General features: G+C 44.8%; 1 protein-coding gene across 1 annotated transcript in view; it reads left to right on the forward strand.

Moving 5' to 3' along the window:
• SETX (senataxin) overlaps nucleotides 1-26238 on the forward strand; it is a 570564-nt gene that overhangs the window by 293225 nt on the left and 251101 nt on the right. The window lies entirely within an intron of this gene.

Consider the following 26238-nt stretch of genomic DNA (forward strand, 5'->3'; position numbering starts at 1 on the left):
TGCACGAGTGGGAGATACATCCCTCAGTGCTACAACCGTATTTCCAACAGTGGGGTCATCCAGAAATAGACCTATTCGCCACAAAGGAAAACGCAAAATGCCAAACCTTCGCCACCAGGTTCCCACACCCGCAGTCTCAGGGCAATGCGATATGGATGAACTGGTCAGGCAGATTTGCGTACGCTTTTCCTCCAGCACCGCTCATACCGCTGGTAGCGCGCAAACTGCGGCAGCACTCAATGACACTCATCCTAGTTGCTCCGACATGGGCAAGACAGGCATGGTACACCACGTTCCTAGAGCTTTCAGTGGTACCTCACCAACGACTAAAACTCACTCCCAGTCTCCTCACTCAGAGCCGTGGAGACATTCAGCATCCAAATCCGCAACAGTTGAGCCTTGCAATATGGCTCCTGAGGTCATAGAGTTTGGCTACCTGAACCTGCCCCCTGACTGTATGAACATTATCAAGGAGGCTAGACGACCTACAACCAGGGCATGCTATTGCGGCAAAATGGAAGCGATTTGTCATTTATTGTTCCAATAATAACATAAATCCGCTGGATGCATCAACGCAAAACATTGTTATTTGTTACATCTACACAGATGCAATCTGGCAAATAGTTCCATCAGGATACATTTAGCTGCAATGGCAGCTTATCTTCAAAACAGACAGCACCTTTCCCTTTTCAAAGTGCCTGCCATTAAAGCTTTTATGGAGGGACTCAAAAGAGTAATTCCTCCCAGACACCCGCCTTCACCTGTCTGGAATCTAAACATAGTTCTCACCAGACTAATGGGACCACCTTTTGAACCTCTTCACTCTTGTGACATCCAATTTCTAACATGGAAAGTGGCCTTTCTCGTGGCGATCACATCGCTAAGAAGAGTTAGTGAGCTGCAAGCCCTAACTATTCAGGAGCCTTTCATACAGATTCATGCTAATAGGGTAGTGCTGCGTACCAACCCTAAATTCATGCCTAAGGTGGTGTCACAGTTCCACATTAACCAAACAATAGAACTGCCAGTATTCTTCCCAAATCCAGATTCAGTGGCAGACAGAGCACTGCACACACTAGATGTTAAAAGAGCTCTCCTGTATTACATTGACAGGACAAAAGATTTCAGGAAAACTAAGCAACTGTTTGTTGCCTTCTCTCCACAGCACAAAGGCAACCCCATTTCCAAGTCAGGTATAGCCAGATGGATTGTTAAGTGCATACAAATCTGTTATCAAAAAGCTAAACGCACATTAACAGTTCCTCCGAGAGCGCATTCCACACGCAAGCTAGGGGCATCCATGGCTTTCCTAGGTAACATTCCTCTAGAGGATATCTGTAGAGCAGCCACATGGACCACCATACATACATTCACCAAACACTACAGCGTGGATGTACACTCCAAACAGCAAGCTGCTGCAGGTCAGGCTGTTCTCAAGACTCTTTTTCAGACTGCTGCAGCTGGCACGGGCAACCACCGCTAAGGAGGAAACTGCTATTTATTCTATGCATTGATATGAATTCAGCAGCCCACATGCCTCGAACGGAATGTGCTACTTACCAGTATGTATCTGTTCTTGGCATGTAGGGCTGCTGACATTCATATCGCCCGCCTTCCTCCCCGGTGCCTGTCGCAGCTGTAGCACTCAGAATTATTCTCAGGCATGGTCATCACTTACAGTATCATACTCCATCTCTGCCACAATGGCGAAAAACAATCTGAGGATGGAGAGGATGCCCATGCGCACTGTAGTCCAAGGGAGGAGCCACCTATCTCGTGATACTTCGAAGACTCTTCCAGGACAACAATGTGCAATCATCCGGACCCAACACTAGGTGGCGATCTATGCATAGATATGAATGTCAGCAGCCCTACATGCCAAGAACAGATGCATATGGTAAGTAGCATATTCCTTTTCATCCTACGAGCCAGAGAGAACTTGCATTACAGTTCCTCCCTCCAATTAGAGGTACTGTACCGATGTCAATGTTCATGAAAGTGGCCTCTGTTTTGAAAGCAAAATTGATAGTGAGGTGTTACTCTAAGCAGTTAGTAAGAACATCTAGTAAAAGGGCTATTTTGTTTAATAGGGGTTTGTGATATTAATTGGCGCATTCTAAAGAGTGATGAAGATAACATGCAGAAAGAGCTTTCTGGAGGAAAGATTACCAACCAGAAAGCCAGTTTGGTATATTGTGGTCCTAGGGGATCATATTCATATCTCACTGAAGGCCATTCATAATTTGCTGTCTTCAAAAATGTTCTCATGGATGCTGAATGTATCAGTCATGTGATGCAGCTTGGGTTATGGACAAGTTAGAGTTCAGTTGTACTATGAGTTACCTTAAACAAGTGATGAATTACAAGGTGCAAAATGTGTCTGATTTACTAATCTGTCCTTGCAAAAAATAATATGTTGGGGACGCTAGTAGAGATAATAGAGCACAGAAAGAGTTCAAATTGAATATTATTAACATCCTTGAAGTGAAATGGGAGAGGTGGGAATGTACAACGAGAAGACAATTTATTGAGTTATTTTGAATGTTTACACATTCTACCAATGCATAGGAATTGATGAATATTTTGCCTGGGACACTGGTGCACTGTTCAAATTTGTAGGGCTCCATAATGTTATAGTACTCTTTAGAGAAAGTATGATATATTTTACATCCTTTTTGCTCCATTGCATTACTGATACTCCATGAGATCCTCAAATTTAGATACCTGTTCAGAGAACAACTTTTAACTGTACAGATAATAGATTTCAACTGGCAAAATATTCATATGGACATCCCAGAAGGATATCAGCATGCTTGTTCGCTCACTTTATATTCACTTACCAGTCTCTACGAATTGAAAGCAAGGCTTTTTACTAACTTGTCTAAAATGGGAGTCTGCTGTGTGCCCCAATATTTTCTTATTGTAGACTATGAGCTCTCCATACTTTGAGTGATCTAATTCTTGGACTTTCCTTTAAGTAATCTGGCCTCCCTTTTGTAGCTTTAAAGTGTTTACATTAAAGACATTTTTCACTTAAAGCTTTTTTAGGTCATACAAAAGTCAGTTGTGTTTTATGCTACCTGTCAACTCTCCCTATCTTAAGAGACTCTGTTCTAGTTCTTTGATATTTTTGATATTTTCTTTGTCATCTGGTATTCCTTTCACATTTACAACTGGTGTAACATTAAAAAAAATGAATTAAATGCAATTATGTGGAATTTAGTGGTTGCACTGTGCTTACACTGATACACAAATTGGGTTGGCCTACTGTTGACTTTACAATACAATGCACAACATTGATCAATTTGATTTCTGAATAAAAAAATTGCATTAGACTTTTCCTCAAATGAGACTCTTTAATCAAGTATTCAGTGTGTTGGAATTTTCAGCTATGTGATCCTGTAAGCAGTCAGTTTATTACCAGTGGTTTAGAGGGGGGTTATAATCAATGCAAAGTAAAAACATTCAAAATAGCGCTTCTTTTACAACGTTAGGATATAACATGCCTTTCACAATGACCATACAACAGACAATTGAACAGCAACATAATGTATTTGCAAAGTATTGCTGAAGAAATGTGTAAATGTACCAAGGCTTTGAAGGTGTAATAATATTGGAGATTAAGGTCAGTGATGAGGAGGCGTAGCTTTTAGTTTTAACAGAACATTTTTGTTCTATTTATGGAGTTTGCAGTCTTTATCTTTATATATCCCAACAGATAATTTGATGGAATAATTGATTACAATACTGATCACCACCGTAGAAGTGGTACATTTTCTGTTGAAAAGAAAACTTGTGCTGAAACTAACTTTGTAGGTCACCATCACTTTTTGTATGCCAATATGACACATGGGTGTGGTGAAGCCTGCATGGATCTGTTTTTTACAAATTGAGTTTGATGGGATTCACCACTCGTATAAAGAAGATATTGAACTTAATCTTTTTTTTAATTACTGATTAATTTGTATATTTTTTGTTTAGCTATGGTTTAAACAAGGTGTATTTCAATATATATTAATTACTGTAAAGAATCATATGCAACAAAGAATCCGTTTAAGATTAGGTTTGTGTATGTGAATGAGTAGCATCAGGTACCGATGCATATTTAGTGGTACCCTTGATGAATGCATATGTTTAAAAATATAGTAATAATAAAGTAGTAAAGAATTTTTTTTGCATCAATGGTTGTCTTGAGTGGGAAACAAATTGGGTACTGACGTAGTATGGATCCAAGAGAAGGCACTGGAGTGGATCACTTTGTTCCTCGCCGGAAGGATCCAGAGAGTCCGCCTCCCCCCGTTCAGATCAGAGGCCACCGAAGTCATCTGCGGCGTACCACAAGGATCATCACTCGGCCCCACCCTCTTCAACGTGTACATGAGCCCGCTCGCAGCCATCGCACGCCAACACAACCTCAACATCATCTCCTACGCCGACGACACCCAGCTGATCCTCTCCCTCACCAACGACCCCGCCACCGCCAGAACCAACCTGCACGAAGGAATGAAAGAAGTAGCCGAGTGGATGAAGAACAGCTGTTTGAAACTGAACGCAGACAAGACGGAAGTCCTCATCCTTGGACCATCACCATCTGCCTGGGACAACTTCTGGTTGCCCCCGGCTCTAGGCTGCGCACCCAAGCCAATGGACCACGCACGCAACCTAGGCTTCATCCTGGACTCCTCCCTGTCGATGACCAGACAAGTCAACGCCGTCTCGTCTTCATGTTTCAACATCCTACGCATGCTCCGAAAGATCTTCCGTTGGATCCCCACCGAAACCAGGAAGACGGTTACCCAAGCACTTGTCACCAGCCGACTGGACTACTGAAACACCCTCTACACCGGAACCACAGCCAAACTGCAGAAAAGACTCCAACGCATCCAGAACGCCTCCGCACGACTCATCCTGGACATCCACAGCCACATCTCCGGACACCTGAAAGACCTGCACTGGCTCCCCATCAGCAAAAGAATCACGTTCCGCCTCCTCACCCACGCACACAAAGCCCTCCACGACCTAGGCCCCAGGTACCTCAACAACCGCCTGACCTTCTACACTCCCACCCGCCAACTTCGATCGACCAGCCACGCCCTCGCCGCCGTTCCACGCATCCGAAGAGCCACCATGGGAGGAAGATCCTTCTCCTACCTGGCAGCCAAGACCTGGAACTCCCTCCCCATCCACCTCCGTCTTACCCAAGACCACCTCTCCTTCAGGAAGCAACTCAAGACCTGGCTGTTCGAGCAGTAGTGGACCCCCCCCCCCCAAGCGCCTTGAGACCCTTCGGGTGAGTAGCACGCTATACAAATTTCTTGATTGATTGATTTGTTTCTGATTTGATATTTGCACTGACGCAATTCTTTGCCATAGTTATTGGAGTTCCTCTCTACTTTGAGTGCAGTGGAACCTCACCTAGTCCTTCCAGGTTCTCACTGTTAACCATTGTAAAAAAAATACATTAAAGGCTAGTGAAAGCATCAGGCTGTGAGGGAAGACCTTACTACAAAGTAGTTGAAAAAGAGTTCCAAGCCCACGAGGAAAGCGTGTTTCTGCAGTTACTACATCTTCAAAGATAAATAAAAAGAAATATTAAGTGAAGGAAAATCTAAGAAAGAAGAAACTGTCATTGATATTCCTTTCTTCAGCATTTCTGTTTGACGTCGATTGCCTCAACAGCATCGTAAGCTATGATATGACTTGTTCGCACTAGAGGTTGGCTTCTCATCAAAATACCACCACTTTTTGGCTTTAAGAAGTCTTTAATGTTGAGATGCTCTTGGCCAACGTAGGATAGTGCCCCTTTTTGTATGGTTACCCCCTGACTTTTTGGCAGATACCTAATGCTACCTTCAGTAGGTGGGTGCTGGGATCCTGCTAATCGGGCCCCAGCACCAGTGTTCTTTCGCAAAACTGTACCTTTTACCCACAATTGGCACAACTCTGGGCCATATGTAAGTCCCTTGTAAAAGGTGCCCCTGGTACCAAGGGTCTTGTGACCAGAGAAGGCCTCTGAGGGCTGCAGCATGTAGTGTGCCACCCTCGGAGACCCCTCACCAAAACACCCCCCACCCTGCCATTGTAGGCTGCGTGTTTTGCTGCAGACCAAACTACAGAATCGACATGGCACACATCTGCGTGCCATGCCCACCAACATTATCTATGCCATGGGTAAGTCACCTCTCTAGGAGGGCTTACAGCCCTAAAGGCAGGGTTCGCCATACCCAGGAGAGGGCGCAGCAGCAGGAGCAATATGTCCCTAAAATGCCTGCCATTCATAGACATTGTAAGTGCAGTGAAGCCATTTTGAATGCATGGGCCGGGAGTTTGTCAGCACAAACTCAATAGCTCCATGATGGCTTTGCTGAAGTCTGGAAAGTTTGGCATCAAACTTCCCAGTACATTAAACCCGTACTGATGCCGGTGTGGGTATTAATGAAAAATGCACTCCGCGGGCATCGTACCGATGCCCCCTGAAAAACTACCTACCCAGGCATGGTTCCTTACTGGCTCCCAGCCATCTGCCACCATCAGACAGGTTTCTGGACCCCTGGGTAGAGAGTCTCTGCTCTCCGGTGCTGGAAACAAAGCACATCCTGGGCAGAGGTGTCATGCCTCCTCCCAAGGATGGACAGGGTCCTCGCAGAAGGGGCTTCAAAGGCCTGCTGCAATTGTTAGCTGCCCCCAGCCTTTTGCTGCTTTCAGCAACTGGCTCCCACCGGTTCTGACCCCCATTTTGGGCGCACAAACCAGCAGGAAAACCTAGTCAGGAAGAAAAGTGTGCCCACCTTTGCCAACCCCACTCCCTCAGGTGCAGGAGGTGAAGTGAAACCCACCTCAGTCTCCGCCTTCTTGAGTATGGGAGGGGCCGTTAAATCAGGTAGAGACTTATGCCCCTCCCTTTTGACGGTGTCATACTAGGGTGTGTAGACACTCCAGGGAAGGAACCCATTGGTCCCAACCTGCACCTTCCTGTAACGCCCTTACGTCTGGTATTTAGGGGCAACCCTGAACCTTGCCTCTTCAGATTTGACTTGACCAGATGGACAGAAGAGCTGTGCTGCAGAAGAGGAGAATGACAACAACTGCTTTGGCCCCAGCCCTGCTGGCCTGTCTCCTGCTCTGAAATCCTGCAAGTTGAACCTAGCGTGTCCTGCAGCCAGCAGCCTCCAAGAACCCTGGGGTTCCAGAATAAAGTTGAATGCATCAGCTCGCCCGCTTTAATTAAATCCATCCCAGGCCTGCTTTTGAAGTTGGGACCTGCACTCCCTCAGCGACTCTTTATAAAGGAGTCGACACAAGGACACACTATCTTTCTCCTGTGGCACCTGTTTCAAAGCTGCTGTTAGCCTCCTTAAGGTCTGAGAACACTTGTTGAGGGGGAAACCCGAACCCGCTCCGCTGCTTGTGTAGTTAAAAGACCAGAAACTCTTTGAGCGATAGAGGAGAACAAACTTAGAATTTGCTCGCTCTGTGAATTAAAACTCAGACATACGCCTATCTCTTTTTGGCATAAAGGGAAGGGACTGTGGTTAAATGCCTTTGCCTCTATACTCTATACCCTGATCAGTGGAAGTTAAGGAAGCCAGAGGTTTACGGGGGCCTGTGGTGGAATAGCGCAGCCCGGTCAGTACCAGTGTCAGTGGGTTATGGTCGCTAAAAGCGCTATACTCTATATTAAATGAGCCGGGGGCCACTCCCAAAAGTGCTGTCACAAATATGAAATCTATAATGGTTGCAGAACCCCTACTGTTATAGGTCGGGGCAATTGAGAAATAGTCCCGGGTGCCAAAGATCTAAGGAGTTTATTATGAGTAAGGAACTCATGGTTTAATGCCTTCCCTACCGTTGTGTGTTCCATGTGGAGGTCATCTGAAAGCAAGCCGGGCTGGGCTGTCGACTGAGTCTTCACAAAAGATGGACACAGATGACAGTTAGTCACCCACTAAAATAAAATTGATATGCCCACAACCTCCTCCTTTAACGAGGGCACAATTTAAGGCATTGAGACAAGGAGACCCCACCTCTCCCCTCTTGGCGTTGTAAAAATTAATTATGACAAGAGTAAGTGCTCTCCCCATGTGCAATTCTAATCCCTGAAATGCCTGAGAATCCCACTTTAAAATCTTTAGGTCTTTACATAGATCTAAGGCCACAAATATAAGACCTGCACTAGCTCTACCCATGATTGAGGTTACCGCTCGACAAAAAAAGTCTTATACCCATCCCCCCCAAAATTATTCTTAGTCTCCCAGGTTTCCTGTAAACATATAATTTTATATGACCTAACAAAACAATAGCCATCTATTGTCTAAATTTACTACCAGGAATGTGATTGATGTTACCAGTGGGGAAGGGGAGTGGAGCGAGTGGCTCCTGAAACCTCTCCTGGGGCGTAAGATTAGTTACGGGGAGCACATAAAGGGGTGATGCCGCAACAGTCACATTGGGGCTCACTATTAATGGGGGGCAGTCTTCCTCTACACTCTCTCAGGGGATCAATTTGTTGGCGGGCGAGACATCTGTCTCTTCCACCTTCTGCAGTCAATCCAGCTCATTCAAATCTGCAAGGGGGCCATAACAGTTTGAAAATGGCAAGAGCTGCCCCAAACCTCCTTCATCCAACCTACCCTTTGTTGGCAGTGCCTCGCCGGGGATACCCAGCAGGAGTCTGTAAAAAAACCAAACAGGAGTAGTTTGATGCATGAGGTTGGGGAGAATGATTTAGATGCCCCAGAAAGGATTTTACGTGCTAGATCCGATTAACGTCCAGAGATGATGATGCAGTCTCCCTCAAAGGATTTCCTTGTTGGGCCTATCCATGCCAACCTCTGCGCCATCAAAATATCCTTATGGTCTCTGACAGAAAACCCAGAGTGCAAGGCCAACAAATGGGAGACTGCCACCCGGCCGTATCCCAGGCTATAAAAAAAAAGACCAGGCCCAGCCCAGCCTCGACCGGGCGCACCCGTGCGCTGCGGGAAGCCCCATCAGCCTTTAATCGCCTCCGGGCGCGACGAGCTGTCAAAGGCGCCTCCTGTCGCACAGGAACCTGGGGAATGGAGTCCCCCAGTGAAGCAGGGTGAATAGCAGCATCCATATTTGGTGCACAGGAACCTGGGGAATGGAGTCCCCCAACGAAGGAAGGTGAATAGCAGGCTGCTGAAAGCCCCGTCCGCCTTTAAGCCCTCTAGGTGTGAAGAGCTTACTGAGGCGCCTCCTGGCGCACAGGAACCTGGGGAATGGGGTCCCCCAACGAAGCAAGGTGAATACCAGGCTCCCGCGCTGCGGGAAGCATAGTTCGCTATTAAGCTCCTCCGGGTGCGAAGAGCTGTCAAAGGCGCCTCCTGGCGCACAGGAACCTGGGGAATGGAGTCCCCCAGTGAAGCAAGGCGAATAGCAGCATCCAGATTTGTTTTTAGTTTAGATATCTTGGAAGATGTAATTTATGCGCATTAGTATGTATTGTATTAGCTTGTGCTTCTTGTAAAGCACAGTGGCTCCCACCAATTCTGAAAGGAAAGATTGTGTGCCCTCTTCCACTGTTTTTGTTTTGATGCCCAATAATATAAATAGCTCAGTCAAGAAGAGGTCGGGATGGTTAATGACTGGTGTAGGTAATAGACTTCATACACTAAGAGAAATGTTAATACATTTCAGAAGTATGTTTAGATTATAGATTTTGGTATTTAGTTTCTGGATTTCTTCCCAAGGTGGTTTTACAAATCTGTGGTGGTAGATCATGTTTCATGTCCCTAGTGTAACTATTTTGTTGATAGTCCTGTATGACTTATGAATTAGTTTGAATTTACATTGTACAAGTGACAGTGATATCTGAGCAGTCGTGGAGTATTCCACATCTTGGGCAATATTACTGATGAGTTTGGCTGAAAGTTCAGCTTGGAAAGCGAGTTGTTCTATTTATCTTTTAGGCTAAGGTTTATATTAGACTTTTAGTATTAGTTTCTAAACCTTCACAACAATATGGCCATGTGTGGAGAGATTCTTGATTAGAGAGAGGTAAGATCGGGATTCTGAGGTTTCCATGATTTGTTTAAGGGAACCATAAAAGGGAGAATCTAGCAGATCGTTGAGTCGTATCGCCCGCTCTCACTTTTGAATATAGGTAAAAAAATTATAGCGAAAATTGTGGCTTCCAGGTTGCGTCCCTTGTTACTAGCGTTGGTCCTCCCGGACCCATCGAGATCTGTCCCAACTCGCTCCACCACACATAATTTACTCACATTATTTGCTGTGATGCATCAACTTGACCCGGATGATAAAGCAGCAGCAGTGCTTGTCGATGCGGCTAAAGCCTTTGATTCCATCAAATGGGGGTGTATGTTTGATGTACTGAGGCGGAAGGGGATGCTGTTCCCATTTTTGTAATGGATAGAACTGTTGTATACTGCCTCAGTTTCCAGTGTGCAGGTTAATAATTGCCATTCTAAGCTTATACTGATTTTTAAAGGTAAGCGTCAGGGTTGCTTGGTGTCCCTATTGCTGTTTGGATTTGTGATGGAGTCATTAGCATGTATGGTGAGGCAGAAACATGCGAGCGCAGCATTGGGATTTAGACCGCGACCTCTTGTTATATCTATGTATGTGGACAACATGGTGCTATACGTCCACAATCCTGAAGAGGAACTACATGGTTTGATAGGGGAGTAGATCACCTATGAACGCCTCTCAAGGCTTAGAATTAACTGGGATAAATATACCATCTTCCCGTTAACATCCAGTTCGGGCCACTTGAGCTGGAATTTCCGCTGGAATGGACGGTAGAGCCGGTAAAACATCTGGGCGTATGGATTCACAATGATCCTCAGATCAGTGTGAGAGAATTTTGGTCAGGCGGCAGTACAAACAGAGGAACAAGTGGATAGATGGATTAGGCTACCGCAGTTGTTTGCCGATAGTGTGGCCATCATAAAAATGACCATCCTTCAGAAATATTTATATTTATTCACTTATGGTCCTATCCGGCCACCGAAGACATTCTTTGCATAACTGTGCTCTGCCCTAATCGGATTGGGCTGGGCGGGTAAACAACCTGGCTGTAGATGGGAAGTCTTCATAAGGTCATGCTCTCAAGGGGCTTCGGGCCCCTGATCTATATCTTTATTACTTGTGTGCACAGGTGCACTTTGCGCACAATTGGTACTTCCCTGTGCTCTTTCTGCCACGTGGCGGTAGAGGCGGATGATGTATATCCCGATCTGCTCACTGCTATACTGCACAGGGCACAATCAGTATGCCCCAGTCATGAGATGAGCACAATAGCTTGCACAGTTCAGGCGTGGCGGACATTGGCGCAGCAGGCGTGGAAACCTCCAATATACGCCCCGACGTTGCCACGACACCCGGATATCTATGTGGCGCGTGAGCACCAGTCGCTTTCAATCCTGGCAGATATAGGTTTTGTTACGATGGGCGATGCATACCCGGAAGGTACATTTATTACACTTCAGGAGATACAGGTACGAAAGCCCTGTTCTCCGATGGTAGTATTTACATATTACAGATTGAGGGAGGCCCTTAAAGCTTTTAACGCACGGCATCCTGTCGAACTGTTAACCTTGAAGCCGCTACCAGCTATGCTGGCAGGTCCGTCCCGTATGAAGTTGGTCATTTGAATTTATAGCTCAATGCAAGCAGACACTGCACTGCGACATTGCAAGGCTATGGGGAGATGGAATATGGTGTTAGACACACCACTTACAAAGAAGGATTGAGACTATTGTTCTCTAACAGGGCTCTTGACTGCGAACTGTAATATGCATATTCTTCATTTTAAGTTTCTACAACAGTTGTATTATACACCCAAGCAGTTACAGAGGTATGGGTTGAGAGAATCTTCAAATCTTTCTTGGATGTAAAATGCAAGATGTGGATTTCATCCAAATGGCGTGCCTCTGTGGGCGGGTGCACAACTTCTGGGAGTAGGTTACCAAGACCTTATCTGATATTGTACTGGATTTGGTGAGATGCACGCCACAGCTTTGTTTGTTGGGCCTTCCATGTCATCTGAAGCCACAGAATAGAAGGTTGGTACTGATTGCTTTGCTTTTGTCAAAGAGAAAAGTGGCTTAAAACTGGGATGGTAGACATGCCCCCAAACTACAACAGTGGTTGGAGGATGTCATATACTGTAGAGATCAGTTGTCGTATCATGCTGAAGAACTTCTGTTACCACCTAGGCCTAAGGACTTCTGGGCCCCTCTTACGTCCTGTTTACTAACATCACATGGAACAAACTTTCCTGCAATAACTACTAGTGTCTGAGTCCTCGGTCAATACAGAACAGATTTTTGTATTTGCTATACTGTGTAACTGGACACTGGTGTATATTGTATTCACTCAATGTCATGGGCTGGATAGGCTTGGTTTTCACTGTTTGTATGTAAAATGATGTATTCCCATAAGAGCAAAAAACAAAAAAAGACTAATCGCGAAAACAAAAGGGCAGTTCAAAGGGAAAATATAAAGACCTTTCCTCAAGAACTTTGTTGTTGGAGCTTACAACTCCTACTGTTACACCTGGAGTTTTCACTTCCTAATGCTCCACAGACCCGTTGACAGCAGATCCTAAAGCTTAGATCTTCACTATCTCGACGATGCCAATGACATCGACGACCGCGATGACTATGCCTTGACGTCATCAGCTCCACCAAACTACACTGTCCACCATTACCTCATCGACTTGCCCATCCCGTCGACAAGGGCTTTGTCCATGTGTGTGCATGTCTCTCTCGATGACTGCCCCATCTGCACTATGCAGTCAATCATAGTCTCGTCCTATACGGTATCCTGCCATTTTCGTTGATTATGGCGGCGGTCGGTGACCATATAGTCGACGGTGGTATCCGGACTCTACAACGCTGGTCATCCATTGCGGTCTGCAGCAGTCTGACGATGGTCGTTGGCTTCATATATTGTACAGTTGTGACATGACTAGGATTGTTGCAGGTATTCTGCTCAGGAGCGGATCTATGCCTGGGACCATAGAGCCTTGGCATGTAGGGACTGAGTCACCATACCACTGCAGTATCCATGAGCCTGAGTCTGACTAGCTAGAGTGCCTCACTTGCCCTCTTAATCTTACCAGAGAGGCAAGGGAATTTGTACCCCAGAACACAACAATCTTGAGTCTCTCAGGGATTTCGGTAACAGGATACACCCTTTCGCACTTTCGCTTGTACATATCCACAATAAGATAAACGCAAGACGCAAAGGAAGTTTAGAATAGTTATTCAAACTATTGTGCTCTGAAATGCAGTATTCCTGCCACAATTATAAGACAAATGCATACTAACGATACTGTTAGCATGGTCAATGAACCGTGTAACATGAAAAGCCATGTTACAAGACAGATTTGCCTAAACCTCCTCCCCTTCTACTGAAGCTAAATGATTATATATCTAAGATCTCTGGGATTAGTGGCGGACACTACATTAGCATACACAGATGGACGCTCTACATCTTGCTTGATGCAGTGCTCTTGTCTCTGAATTCTCACTCCATGTATGTTTTGGACCTCTGTGCTCATCTATGACAAGACTTGTTCTCATAAACAACAGCTGCATTCTCGTGTTCTGTCTTTGTGCTAATGCCGGACCAGAGAAAATAGCAAGGAGCATTGTTGTTTGATCTTGTCTGCGGTGTGCAGACTAAATCCTAGGAAAAGAACAGAACACAAAAACATATATGCAGGTTCTGTGTGAAAATACAATGTGGCACAAAAGCAAGCGTGCTTAGATAGTAATGTGTGCAAAATAAATGTGGCCTACATTGTTCATAGTTTGGCTAGCCTAGAGAAAACTAGAATAGGCCATGCAGGAAACACCCAACACCCTCCCTTTGGTTAGGATAATAGCTCGAAAAGTAACACTAAATGAAGTGTGTGTGTGTGTGTGTGTGTGTGTGTGTGTGTGTGTGTGTGTGTGTGTGTATTTATAATATAGTTTGAAGGTCAACCTAATCAAATCATAGTTAAAAATGGCATTTAATGAAAAGAGATAGAAGAAAGTGTCAATTTGGAAAAACTGTCAGATTTTGGCAATTCGGAGAAATCCATTGTGCTAATCGCCAGTTCAAAGGCCAAGGACTCCATAAATGAGTCTGACTCCACATACGTCGATTGGTCAACTGCCCAAGTCACGAGGTCCAAAGAACAAACATGATCTCCGGTCTGAGCCGATGCTGAGACAGTTATCGAGCAACCTAGATCCGTGTTAGTAAAGCCTATATACTGTGGTCTATGTGCAGATGCAGCTGTTTCTTTCTAGGCCAATGGTTCAAATCTCGCATTGTAAAGAAGTCACAAATCCAGAGGACAGTTCTGAAAATGGGTTGCTAAGGGCCTCAACTGCCCAAAATCCGAGGCAGCTGGAGTCTGGGAAGCCAAGCATATGTCTAGTGGCCATTCAAAGTGGCACCAGGTACAGTGGATCACAGGTTGCACGCAGGTAAACCAGGCAGGCTGAAAAGTTGATGACCAGTCAAAATCGAGCTCCTGTAGTAGAAACATTCCAAAGTTCAGAAGCATACCCTCACAGTAGTGTTGGAGTGCCGCCAGTTCCCGAACGCCTTCAGAATGAGCATCCATTGCGGAGAAGCAGGACCAGGATGAGAATGCCGCAAATTAGTAATGACAGCTACAGCAGTTCTCCAAATGCACAAGAAAAAATGGAGTGGATGGAAGCCAGAATTACTCCAAAGACGGTCTGAAAAGAAGTAATGAGGCCAGAGCCTACAACCTCAAAGAAGTGGGTGAGGCCGGCCGTATTAGAGGCATTAAAGATTTGATGCACCAGTTCTCCTAAATGCAGAGGAAGATTTGTATTTAACAATGACTGTATTTCACTAGAAGTTCTAGTCATCTGAAGTCATTCAAAGAACTAGCAGGTAGATTTGAGAGCTACTTCTTGTTGGAACAATAATACTTTGAGTCTGCCTAGGTTGTTTAAATCTGCCTTCAAAGTTGGAATCGAAGGCCACAATGAGCTATCTACAATCCTATATGGAGGGGGAAATAAGACGTTATTGCAACAAGTGACTAACTTGGAAACGGACAAAATATACGGGACTCCGGACTGCATTCCACAACAGTCTTTATCGCTCAGCATAAGATAACTCCCATTCGAGAGTACTGTTATGAAAGGGAGAATTGCGGAAACTAGGATTCCTTTAAAAAACCAAGTTAAGTGCTGAAGTATTGCACTTGTTAACAAACCCGTTAGAGTTGCATTCTTCTCCAGTTACAAAAGCATCTTTATTAGTACACACACAACGATAAGTAGAGGTAAATGACCATAATTCACGTATGAAGGTGGTCGCAAGGGGTTAGTTTCTACCTATGGAGAATGTTTCATGTAGGCTGTGAACTGAAATGTCATGACGGGCAGTGAAATCACACTGTGCTTCAACCATACTGCCAAAGGCATCACAGCTACAGTAAATGGGAGCCGTTCGAATTTTTCTAAATGCAGCACTGTGCATGTTGCGTCCCACATGGCAACCAGTTGTCTGCACGCTAAATTAAAAAGTGATAACAAATCAGCACATTCAAGAAATGCCATGGAACGCGCCCATTTCAAGTGTAGTGTCCAGCCAAACCATAACGATCCAAGCCGACCTTGACCTTGATATGATGTTGACAAGTCACTCTGCACAATATCAATAACCGACAACACAATGTTCAAATTGTAAATGCGAGATGTCAAAGTATTAATACTCGCAACAGCCAGTACTCTATAAAAACCTGTCCCAAACATGCAGCAGCGTCCACTTGTGACAGATTCCAAATTTCATTATTGTATCGTATTGTAATTGCATTTATATAGCGCTTACTACCCCTGGCAAGGCATCAAAGTGCTTTTTTGGCGAGTAGCACGCTACTCCGTGAGCCATCGAGGATTATTTTTGAATTAGTTTTGAGGAAAGTATGAGTATGTATTCCTGTTCTGTAGATGTATTGATTTGAGGCTAAATCCTTTTTCTTGAGTGCAAAAGTGCCATTCAGATGTGAAAAATTGATACCATTCTCAGAGTTTTTCCAAACCAATCCTTTATTGATTCAAGATTGAGCACAAACAGCCGACACGTGTTTCGCCCTGTGTTGCGAGTGGCGCCAGGGCTTTCTCAAGGCTTTTTCAATTTCATTTGAACATTCTGTGTATTTCTTCAGTTTTCGTCGTTGTATATAATCAAAAAAGATGGTTTCCCAAACTTAATTTTGGAGTTAAATCTCCCTCATTCGTAATATCCTTCAGCAAGGTACCGTGCGTAGTAGAGGTTTGTTGAAAATTATTTTTGAATTAGTATAGTGAAACATGCAAGTACATTTTAAGTGGTGGATAGGTTAGTCTGTTATTTGGATTCGGAAGGATAGTGGAGGGATAGAGGAGGAAAAAAGGTTTGTATTTATATAGCGCTGGTTACCCCTGATGTTGAAGCACGCCACTCCGGAACCTATAAAGGATTAGTGGTGAATTAGTATGGTGAAATATGAAAGTAACCTCAGTGGTGGATATTAGTCCGTTATTTGGAGTGAGAAGGTTAGCGGAGGGATAAAAGGGGAATAAAGGTTGCATTCATGTAGCACTTGTTAGCCCTGATGGGGTGTTGAAGCACGCCACTCCGGAACCTATAAAGGATTAGTGGTGAATTAGTATAGTTGAATATGGAATTTGAGAAGTGAACATGTTAGTCTGTTAATTTTGATTGAAAAGGATAGTGGAGGGATAAAAGAGTGAAGGATTTTTTTGTTTGTAGGTCTTAGCAATAGGAGGAGGCTTTTGGATGAGTAAAAATGAGTTTTGGAGGGGAGGAGTAAGAGTTTAGAAAGGTTTGTTTTGGGGGATAGGTATAGTAGAAAGAGGTGTCAGATGATACAAGGAGGGTTAGAGTAGGAGAGAGTCAAGAAAGGGTTATTTTGGAGATAATAGTAGTGGTATGGGATAAATGAGAGTGGATCTAGAGGATATATTGATAGATGTATAGGCTGAGAAATAGGGTAGTGCATTGGAAATTTTAAATTAGAAGAAAGTGATAAATATAGATCCATAAGTACCTCAAGTTTGTGCATGGTGTGGGCTGGGTATTGCTAAATGGGAAAATGGGCAGCATTTCTGGCCCTGGTCAGTCTCGAACAGGCTCAAACAGGCAGCAGCCCTTGTCCTCTCCACCCTTAATAGGCTCAAACAGGTAGCAGCCATTGTCCTCTCTTCCCTTAACAGGCTCAAACAGGCAGCAGCCCTTGTCCTCTCCGCCTGGGCTGAGGCTCCCTAACCCTGTCCTTTTATATGCCTAGTAATCAGGTGACCCCTTCAGCCAATGGGAACCCTAGCACTATCCGATCACAATACTAGCCTTAAAATCTAGAACGAATAGGAGACAAGGACCTTACAGCCAATCTTAGCCCTAGTACAAGCACCTAATCAGTTAAAAAACCCTGATCTCTGCGTCCAAAAGAGGCCCTAGCCCTACCAGTAGTCCCAACCCAAGTCCAAGCAACCAATGGTACAGGAAGCCCTAGTCCCTTCTTCCAATAGAAAGCCTAACCCTACTCTTAGTTCCACAACTAGTCCAGCAAAGTCCCACAACTAGTCCCGCAACCAATCACACCAGAAGCCCTATCGCTACTTCCAATTAAAGGTCTAACCCTAGCCGTAGTCCCACCCTACATTGATTGGTTTCTGGGTCTGCGATTCAATCACGACCCTCAAATACCTAACCAATGAGGACACTAACCCTAATCAAATAGAAACACCAGATACAACCACCAATCACTGTACACATGTACCAACCACTAGCAGACCATATAAGGTCCTGGCGACCTCAGACAAGGTGTGCTGGCCAGGTAGTTTGAAGCTGCTTCTCCTGTTCAGAATCTCCTAGGAGATAGACCGGCTCAATCCACACTTTGGACTTCTGCAGGTAAAGGCCTCACTAACTTGAAACCTAACAATACTGTTTGAATAAAACTATACTCCCTCTCCTGGCCAAAAAATTAAGTGCACAGTCCCTAGCAAACAGTTTAAACAGCTCACAGAAGCACCCTCTGATGTAGAATATCCCTGTTGCTGGGGGGGGGGGGAACGGGGAGTCAGGGGGGCTGGTTTTACTGGCTTGTGAACACGAAATGGTGGCTGGGGGTGGACTGTTTTAACAAACAGGTCTTCGCACAGAGCAGAGGAAAAATTTGGAGGGAAAACTGAATTGTCAACAGGAATGAGAGGGGTAAACTACAGAGTTTCGGACTGCAAATCCCACAATTCAACACGTTAAATGGAAGCAATTATGGGCAGGGAAAACCACAAGTTTAAAACACAAAACAGGTGATAAAATATGCAATCACAGGTTAAAACTACAATTTTAAACCGTAACAACCACAGGCAAAGACAGTAATCACAGAAAGGGAAAATCGTTTTTTTTAACAACTTTTGTTTTGGGGAAGAGACGGCACTAGACTGTCGCCTTACCACTTCCTGGACTCTGCTCACTGCAATCTGGGGCACAGGAAGGCTGCAACTCACAAGATAAATCCTCTAGAAAGAAAATCTGATAAATTAATGTCCTTAAACATAAGAGAAAGCGCTTGTTTGCAAACAGTGTGGAATGTTCCAACCATTGTTGACATAACTTTCCCTTCGACTAGGTGGTAACAATACCAGAATCTGGTGACTGGATATCGGAGATCAGGTCTGCTTGATTTAAACCCGGGTGTGGAATTAGACAACGAGCATTACACCCATTTGTGTCCACCGGCCAGAACAACCACGCACCGGGACCTGAAAATCAGTAATTAAATGTACCTTTCTGCTCCATGCTATTTAATTGTTCTTCAGTGTAATTTGTTATACTCCACCAATTATCAAAGTGGGCCACTGAAGGAACAGTCAGGGCATTCATCTCGTTAATTGTTGCTAATCCCGGAGAGCCAGTCTGCTGGATTGTTTCATTAAAAAAACATTTGTTTGGAAATTATATATGCTCAGAAAAAGGTCTTCGTTTCCTGAACCTGCCAGGAATTTGTCCCCCAAATGGCTTTCAAGTCGATGGTGTGTTTTCAGTAATCATCACCTCTACTGCTAATTCATGACAAAAACAGCAGTTTATATAAACTTAGTTAGTTTGATTTATCAAATATTTTTTGGGTGGAGTGGGAACCACTTTAAAGTAATAAGAGTTGGGGTCTGAATTGTTATATCATGTGGAATATGTAAATTTGTCTTATTGATTTCTGGAACTCCTTTGATGGGGAGTTAGACAATGTTCCTATTGTGCACAGTTAAAATGGGCACACTGTGCTTAATGGTGGTAAAAGAACATCTTGGTGTAGTTGTCAGAATGTAGATATAGGTCTTCTGATTCAAAAACAGTATAATACTCCAATTCAGAAAGCATAGAATTTACAGTATCAACATCCCAATCATCCTAATGCAACCTCAGTACTAGTACATTACCCATAGAAACTTTGAACACACATATGGTATCTACAGGATCTCCACAGGACCATATATATTGAATGGGACTTTATCCTAAACTATTCCATCAGTCACTTAAGCGGCTGAAATGTTGACAAGGGACAAGTTTTGTTTCAGTTTATGCAATGAAGGAATGTGGGGGGATTTGCAACACCCTGTCGATCAGCTCTGTAGCAGAAAGTTACGTGAGGTAATGGCAATTAATTAGTAGAAAAAAACAGTCACAAACTCAATCCATAGGAACATAAAACCAAGTAAAGTATGATCCAGACATATATCCAAGGAGGGACTAGATAAGTGCTTTTTAACCAAGAAATAAATACACAAATCCGTGCTGGAATAGATGAGCTGTCTGAAGAAAAATCATCTTGATACTTGTAGTACCTGGAGGTAGTCAGCTGGATAACAGGAGGCAGTAACTCCGCAATAGAGCTAGAAAAATACAACTCAGAATGATTTTCCAATGGTGGATAATTATAAAAGACATCCATTGTAGAAGACGGAATAGTAGAAACAGGTAGTTTGTCAGTCAAATTGTCAACGGATGTGGTGCTCACAAGCTGCAATTTAAAGTCTTGGGTAAAAGAATGACCACTCTGTGGCATACTATGGAGAATCAGCCACAAGGTGTAGTTTGAAATTTTCGATAGATACAAAGAATTAGTCTTTCCTGGTAGTGGTGGCAAAATCATAGTTTATGTTCCTTGGACACCAAGAACTGGAACACAAGCATGGTACATTGGGCCGAATTCCTTTAAGATTGCCTACTTCTCTTGAACCAGTTCTCCAATCTTTGGAAGCTATTTGGAACCTGGAATTTGATCTGCAGCACTGGAAGAGTGAGACTCAGGCAAGTGTTGGCGAGATTAAATTTCACAAAACGTTTGTAGGTCCTGTAATAGAGCACAATTATTATCTATGTCGAAGGTTGCGGCACCTGCCACAACGTCTGGACTGTCGAGGTCTGGAACATACATCTTGATGCCAAAAGCACTTCTAACATGTTCTGCCCACCCAGAGATATTTTGGGAGGTTATTTAGTGCTCATTGAACCCCATAAAGATGGTTCAACTAACCACGGCCTGTGCCTAATACTTAAGCGGTTACGGACTCCTTAAATCACAGTTCATTCTTTCTACAACAGAATTACCTTCGGGTCTATATAGAGAAGAAAAGTGCCCTTGCACACCCATGGTCTTCATCGAATCATGGAACGCTTCAGAAGCGAATGCTGGACCATGATCCGAGGCTTTCACTATGAATTAATGAATGAATGAAAAATATTTATTGAGCGCGTAGGTACCCAAGGGCATCCCAGTGCTAATAGCAGCTGTACAGGGACGACGACTAAGTTACTGTGCGAGATTAAGGAAAAACTATGTTTTAAGAAGTTTCCGGAAGGCGAAATGGTTGGGCTCATGATGAATGCGAGCGGGAAGGGCGTTCCACAGCCTGGCAGCATTTATAGGAAAACAGACGCCCACCGATTCTCGCCTTTTTATTTCTCTGAACTAAGGCCAGCTGGAGGTTGTCCAAGTGCAGGCACCTGTTCGGAGGGTAGGGCGAGATGATGGAACGGTTAATATGCAGTCCCTTCCCTTTTAAGGACTTATGAACGATGCAGAGAGACTTAAATTTAATTCTCTCTAGTATGGGAAGCCAGTGAAGGGTATTGAGTGGTGATTTGGTGGATTAGCGGTTAGGAATCCGAAAAAGCATACGCGCTGCACAGTTTTGCAGTCTGTAGCTTTGCGATAGTAGCATGAGCAGCTCCTAGGTAATGGGTGTTCTCGTAGTTGAGGCGTCAAAGAATTAGAGCCGGGACCATGAGTCTCCTTGCAAGGAAGGTAACATTTTCCGAAGTATCCTGAGAATTCCATAGCAAGTGGCTGCCAATTTCAAATCTTTATGCTTGAATTTCAGATCTCGGTCAAGTCATAAGCCAAGGCTTTTGATCTGCTGTTTTGGAGCAGGAGTGGGGCAAAGACAGTTTGGCCACAGCAATCCTGCATCAAAGATAGGGCAATTGCCTAGGAGCATCAGTTCCGTCTTATCTCAGTTCAATTTCAGATATGAGAGCCCCATCCACTAGGCCACCTTCTCCAGGAATGGGCCTAGGCTGGGGGAGAAGAAGTCAGAATGGTTGAAGATCACGACGAGTTGTGTATCGTCAGCGTAAGTGATAATCTTGACACCAAAAGGAAGAACTATCTCAGCTAACGGGCTCGTATATACATTAAACAGAGTGGGACTCAGGGATGATCTCTGTGGAACATCGTAGCTGAGAGACATACGTTTTGAGATCGTATCTCCTTCAAATACCTGAAATGACCTTTCTTCCAGGAAGGATAGCAGACACACAATGCAACCCCCTCCCCCCAGTCACCCCAAGATTCCTGAGTCTAAGAACCAAGGTTTTGTGGTTGACCGTGTCGAAAGCTGCACTGAGATCTAAGAGGATGATGGCTGCAGTGCCTCCTCAGTCCAGGATTTTCTTGGAATCTTCGACTACAGCTAAAAGAGCAGTTTTTGTCCCCTGTTGGGGTCAAAAGCAAGTCTGAAAGGGGTGAAGGAGATTGTGAGACTCCAAAAATGTGGAGAGGACTGAATGAACATGTTTCTAAAAGGTCTTACTGATCCCTGAAAGGAGGGAAATGGGGTGATAATTCCCCAGGAGCTCAGGATTGAGACTCAGCTTTTTTTAGCAACGCTTTCACCATGGGACATTTCCAGGGAGGAGGAACTACTCCAGCAGAGATAGGAGTTAATCATGTCCAATATCACTGGAGAAACTGTTCCAGGGACTCTGTTCAAAAGAGTGGGGTGTTCTGGGTCTCTGGGAGAACCCGGTTTTACCAGAGCCGAGGTAATTCCTGAAGACTTGAAATCCATCAGAGGAATTTCCTCCAGAAGGTGCTCACTGATCTGAGGAGCGGTATTCAGAGATAATTAATTGCTGTGACAAGACGTATGAGGAAAGGTATTATAAATGGCTTCAATTTTATTGTGAAAAAAGTTGTGCCTGTTCATTACAGCGGGCGCAGGCACTATCAGTGGTAACTGGGGGTGAAGATTGTTTAAGAAGATTTTTTGCAATGCGAAAAATTTCCTATGGAGAGTTGGATGCCAGGGTGATTTCTTTCTTCATAGTATGTGTCTTGCGCAGATTTGTTTTCCGCTTTATAGATTTTGATAGCCTACCTATATTTTTGTTTATTTGATTAGGAGTAGTCATTTCTCTATGTTCTTTCAAGTATTTTACAGACTTGTTTATGCTCACAGAGCTTAGGGGAATACCACGGCGTTATATTGGTCCTGGCTTTATTCTGAATACCCTTTTTGGGTAGAACAAGGTCTAACGAAGACTCAATCCACTGGTTAAAATTGTTGTTACTGCTGATGGGATTAGAGTCCGGAATCGGCCAAGTATCTTCGAGAACTGAGATCCATTGTTCTAGCGGGAGTTTAGACCATAGACATCCCTGGCTTCTAATTGGGTTAGCAGAGAGGGTAGGGCGCATGGTAAACCAGGCAAAAGGAATCAGGAAGTGGTCGGACCAAGGCACTGGGAAAAGGTCCCTTACCAAAAAATCGTCAATATTGGAGAAAATGGGGTCAATTAGTGGCCTTTGCAATGGGTGGGACCGGTAACTTTTTGTTTGAGCTAAAGAGCTGCCAGATCATTCACCAACTCAGAGGTGACTAAATAGGAGGGTCATCAAAGTGGAGATTGAGATCCCCCAATATCGTGAAGTTAGAGGCGGAGCTGGCTAAGTTGGCTGCCATTTCATGGAGAAGTTTACAAAATTGTCCATGGGAACCAGGAGGACGGTAGATTAAAATACCTGAAAAGGTGAGGGTAGGTGAGAATCGCAAAGGAGAGGGTCTTGAAATCCGGTAAGGTGCCTGATGAGATGCAACATTTAAGCTGACTTTTATGTATAGTAGCAATGCCACCACCCATACCTGATTCCCGACCTTGCCTCTGAATGAGGTACCCAGGGTGGAAGGCTTGAACGAGGTCAGAGTCGGACTCATTATTGAACCACGTTTCAGTTAAAAACAGGGCTTCCGGGAGTTCTTCCTGTGTAATAGGATGGAGATTTCTGCAGAGTGTTTGGATAGCGATCTACAGTTTAACAGGAACATTTTATAGATATATATAATTTTGACAACAGACTATATATTTAGCACTAATTTCTTCTACTGACTCCTCTTAAAGCGAATAATACCTAAGGTCAGGGTGAGAAGTTAGCCTGGCATATGATGTCCACTATTCTAGTGGGCACTTTGCACCAGTCTAATCGACCCTTATTGATAGTGGTTGTAAAGTTAACCTTATAGAAAGCAATCCTAGTGGTAGCATGGAACAGCAGTCAATAGGCTAAGACTTCAGAGAGCATGTTAAGCCAGCTGTTTTACCAATTATAATCCCTTGAGTACCAAATGAAAGGACACCACACAAAGTATATATCAAATATATATGTATTTATTTTTAACACAACCCCTCTGAACTCTCTATGAGGTCAGAGATCGAAATGCATCACAAGTTACTCATTAAGCATACTATAAGTTGCACAAATACAGTTCTGCCCTAGGGGCCTCACAAACCATATACTAAGTAAGTGGTATAAGGACCACTTCAGGACTAGTGAATAGGCCTAGGGCCTAGGGAATCGCTGGGGCTACACTGAACAACCAAAGGTTAGGAAGTAGGAGACCCACGGGAGACGCGTGCAGTGTGGGAACACAGTCGCGAGTTACCATTGACTTACAATGGAGAACGAAGAAGTTACAAAGTTACTGATTTAGGGCACTTCGGGATGGACTACGACAAAACCCCTTTAAACTAGGACACTCGGATAGTCAATACCCTCGGGAGCATCGGAGTACTCGAGTTACCTCACCCAGGGAAGCCGGGTGCGTAGGTGTCTTTTCGTGTCGGGTTTTGTTGATGCTTTCAATGGAGATCTGCAAAAGAAGTGCTGCAGGCGGCCAAAGGAAGAGTGTCTGGGTGGGTCCAAGGGTGGATCGAAGAACTGAAGAACCTGAAAGCAGAGGGGACAGAGTCTGGGTCACTAGCCAGTGACAAGGAAGGAACCAGGCGATGTCGCGATGATCTCAAGTGAAAAGGTGAAGCTTGTCTCTGCAGCCACGAGGACCAGGAAGTGTCGACGACGAACAGGAGCTGGATTCGAGCTGTCCCACGAAGGATCTAGTTGACTGCGGTGTCGGTATCCGGATTGGACCCAACAACCCTTGGCAAACGCAATCCACGCAGGAAGTGAAGATTGTCTTCAGGTCAGACCAGCAAGGTCTGGGGAGCTTCTCCTTTGTAGGGAAGCTGTAGCAAGCCTGGAGCAACCAGGAAAGCGGTGTAAATTCAAAGGTTCGTCAGAGGGGAAGACGTGTCGAGCTGAAATGCAGGAGCAGGCCCCACGCGGCATTCGTGGAGGGCTGAGCTTTGGTGCAAATGGCGCTCGGGTCTGGGGCTTCTCGTACCCAAATGCACAACTGCGAGGGTGTCTCGTCGTTGCACAGTTAGCAAGATGCAGGATGTCCAGGGTGTCCGGTCCCACATCTCTCGTGTCCCCCACGGATCTCAGCTTTGCTGTGGATGTGGGTCGGAGTCAGAGAAGTCTGAGAGTCCAGGTCCTGAGTCTTCGGGATCCGTCGGGAGCGTCGACAAAGCAGACCGGCAAGTTATTGGTGGTGCCTGTTTGCACAGGGTGGTCACTCCTTGACAACAAGGGAGATGTCTTCAGTCTTCTAGTCGGTATAGAATGTCGAAGGACCAAGAGTTTCATTTCAGAGTTTCGTTCCAGGATAATCTAATGTCTCTAGACACAGCTCCTATCTTTATACTGATTTTAGTGGCTGGATTACCTGGTAGGTCCCTCCTATGGGTGGACCTGAGAAGGGCTGGTTACACCCCTTTCCCTTTGTCCAGTTTCGTGCCAGAGCGGGGCTGGAGTGCCCCAGCAACTGGTTTGAACCGGACTATGCATAGAGCACCTTGTGTGCCCCAGGCAGTATCTGGAAAAGCATATTTCCATTCAACCCACCCTGCCCCAATACACTACAGGATGTCTGGGGAGGTGCTAGCACCTCCCTCGACAGGAAACCTATTGTCCAGGCCTCCCTTGCCGGAGTTTCGTCCAGCTGCAGGAGGTGTGGCAGCAGCATCCATTTTTTTGATGCTGAGGATCTGTTCAACTTTAATTGGGTAAAGCAGTAACATACATGTCTTTTCCCTCTAGAAGGGTGGAATGCTACCCCCGCCGCCAGAATTGGCGGGGGAGGGGGGTAGTATTCCAAAGTGTTTGACACCTTACACGACATGTTTGATAAAGGCAGCCAAACCAAAGTTAGCATTAACCGCAAGGATTATAATGCACTTAAGTGTATATGGTATGGCTATATCATAGAACAGCTATAAGGACATGGTTCCGAAAGCTGCAGAGGGGCTCAGCTCATGCTAGGGCACCCTCGCATATAAACCCAAGCACTCTGCCGCCAGGATTGTCGAGGCCTACCATATGAGGGGGGGGGGGGGGGGGGTGTGTGTGTGTGTGTGTGTGTGTGTGTGTGTGTGTGTGTGTGTGTGTGTGTGTGTGTGTGTACACACACGTGTATACATGTTTTCAGCAAAGATTCTCCAAAGAAGACGCCGCACACTACTTCGATTAGTTGATCTTAAGTTTATTTTCTGTAGGTTCCCCACCTACGCGTTTCGGACAAACAAACT

Source organism: Lissotriton helveticus, chromosome 5_1 (genome assembly GCF_964261635.1).
Source record: "Lissotriton helveticus chromosome 5_1, aLisHel1.1, whole genome shotgun sequence".
Classification (NCBI taxonomy): domain Eukaryota; kingdom Metazoa; phylum Chordata; class Amphibia; order Caudata; family Salamandridae; genus Lissotriton; species Lissotriton helveticus.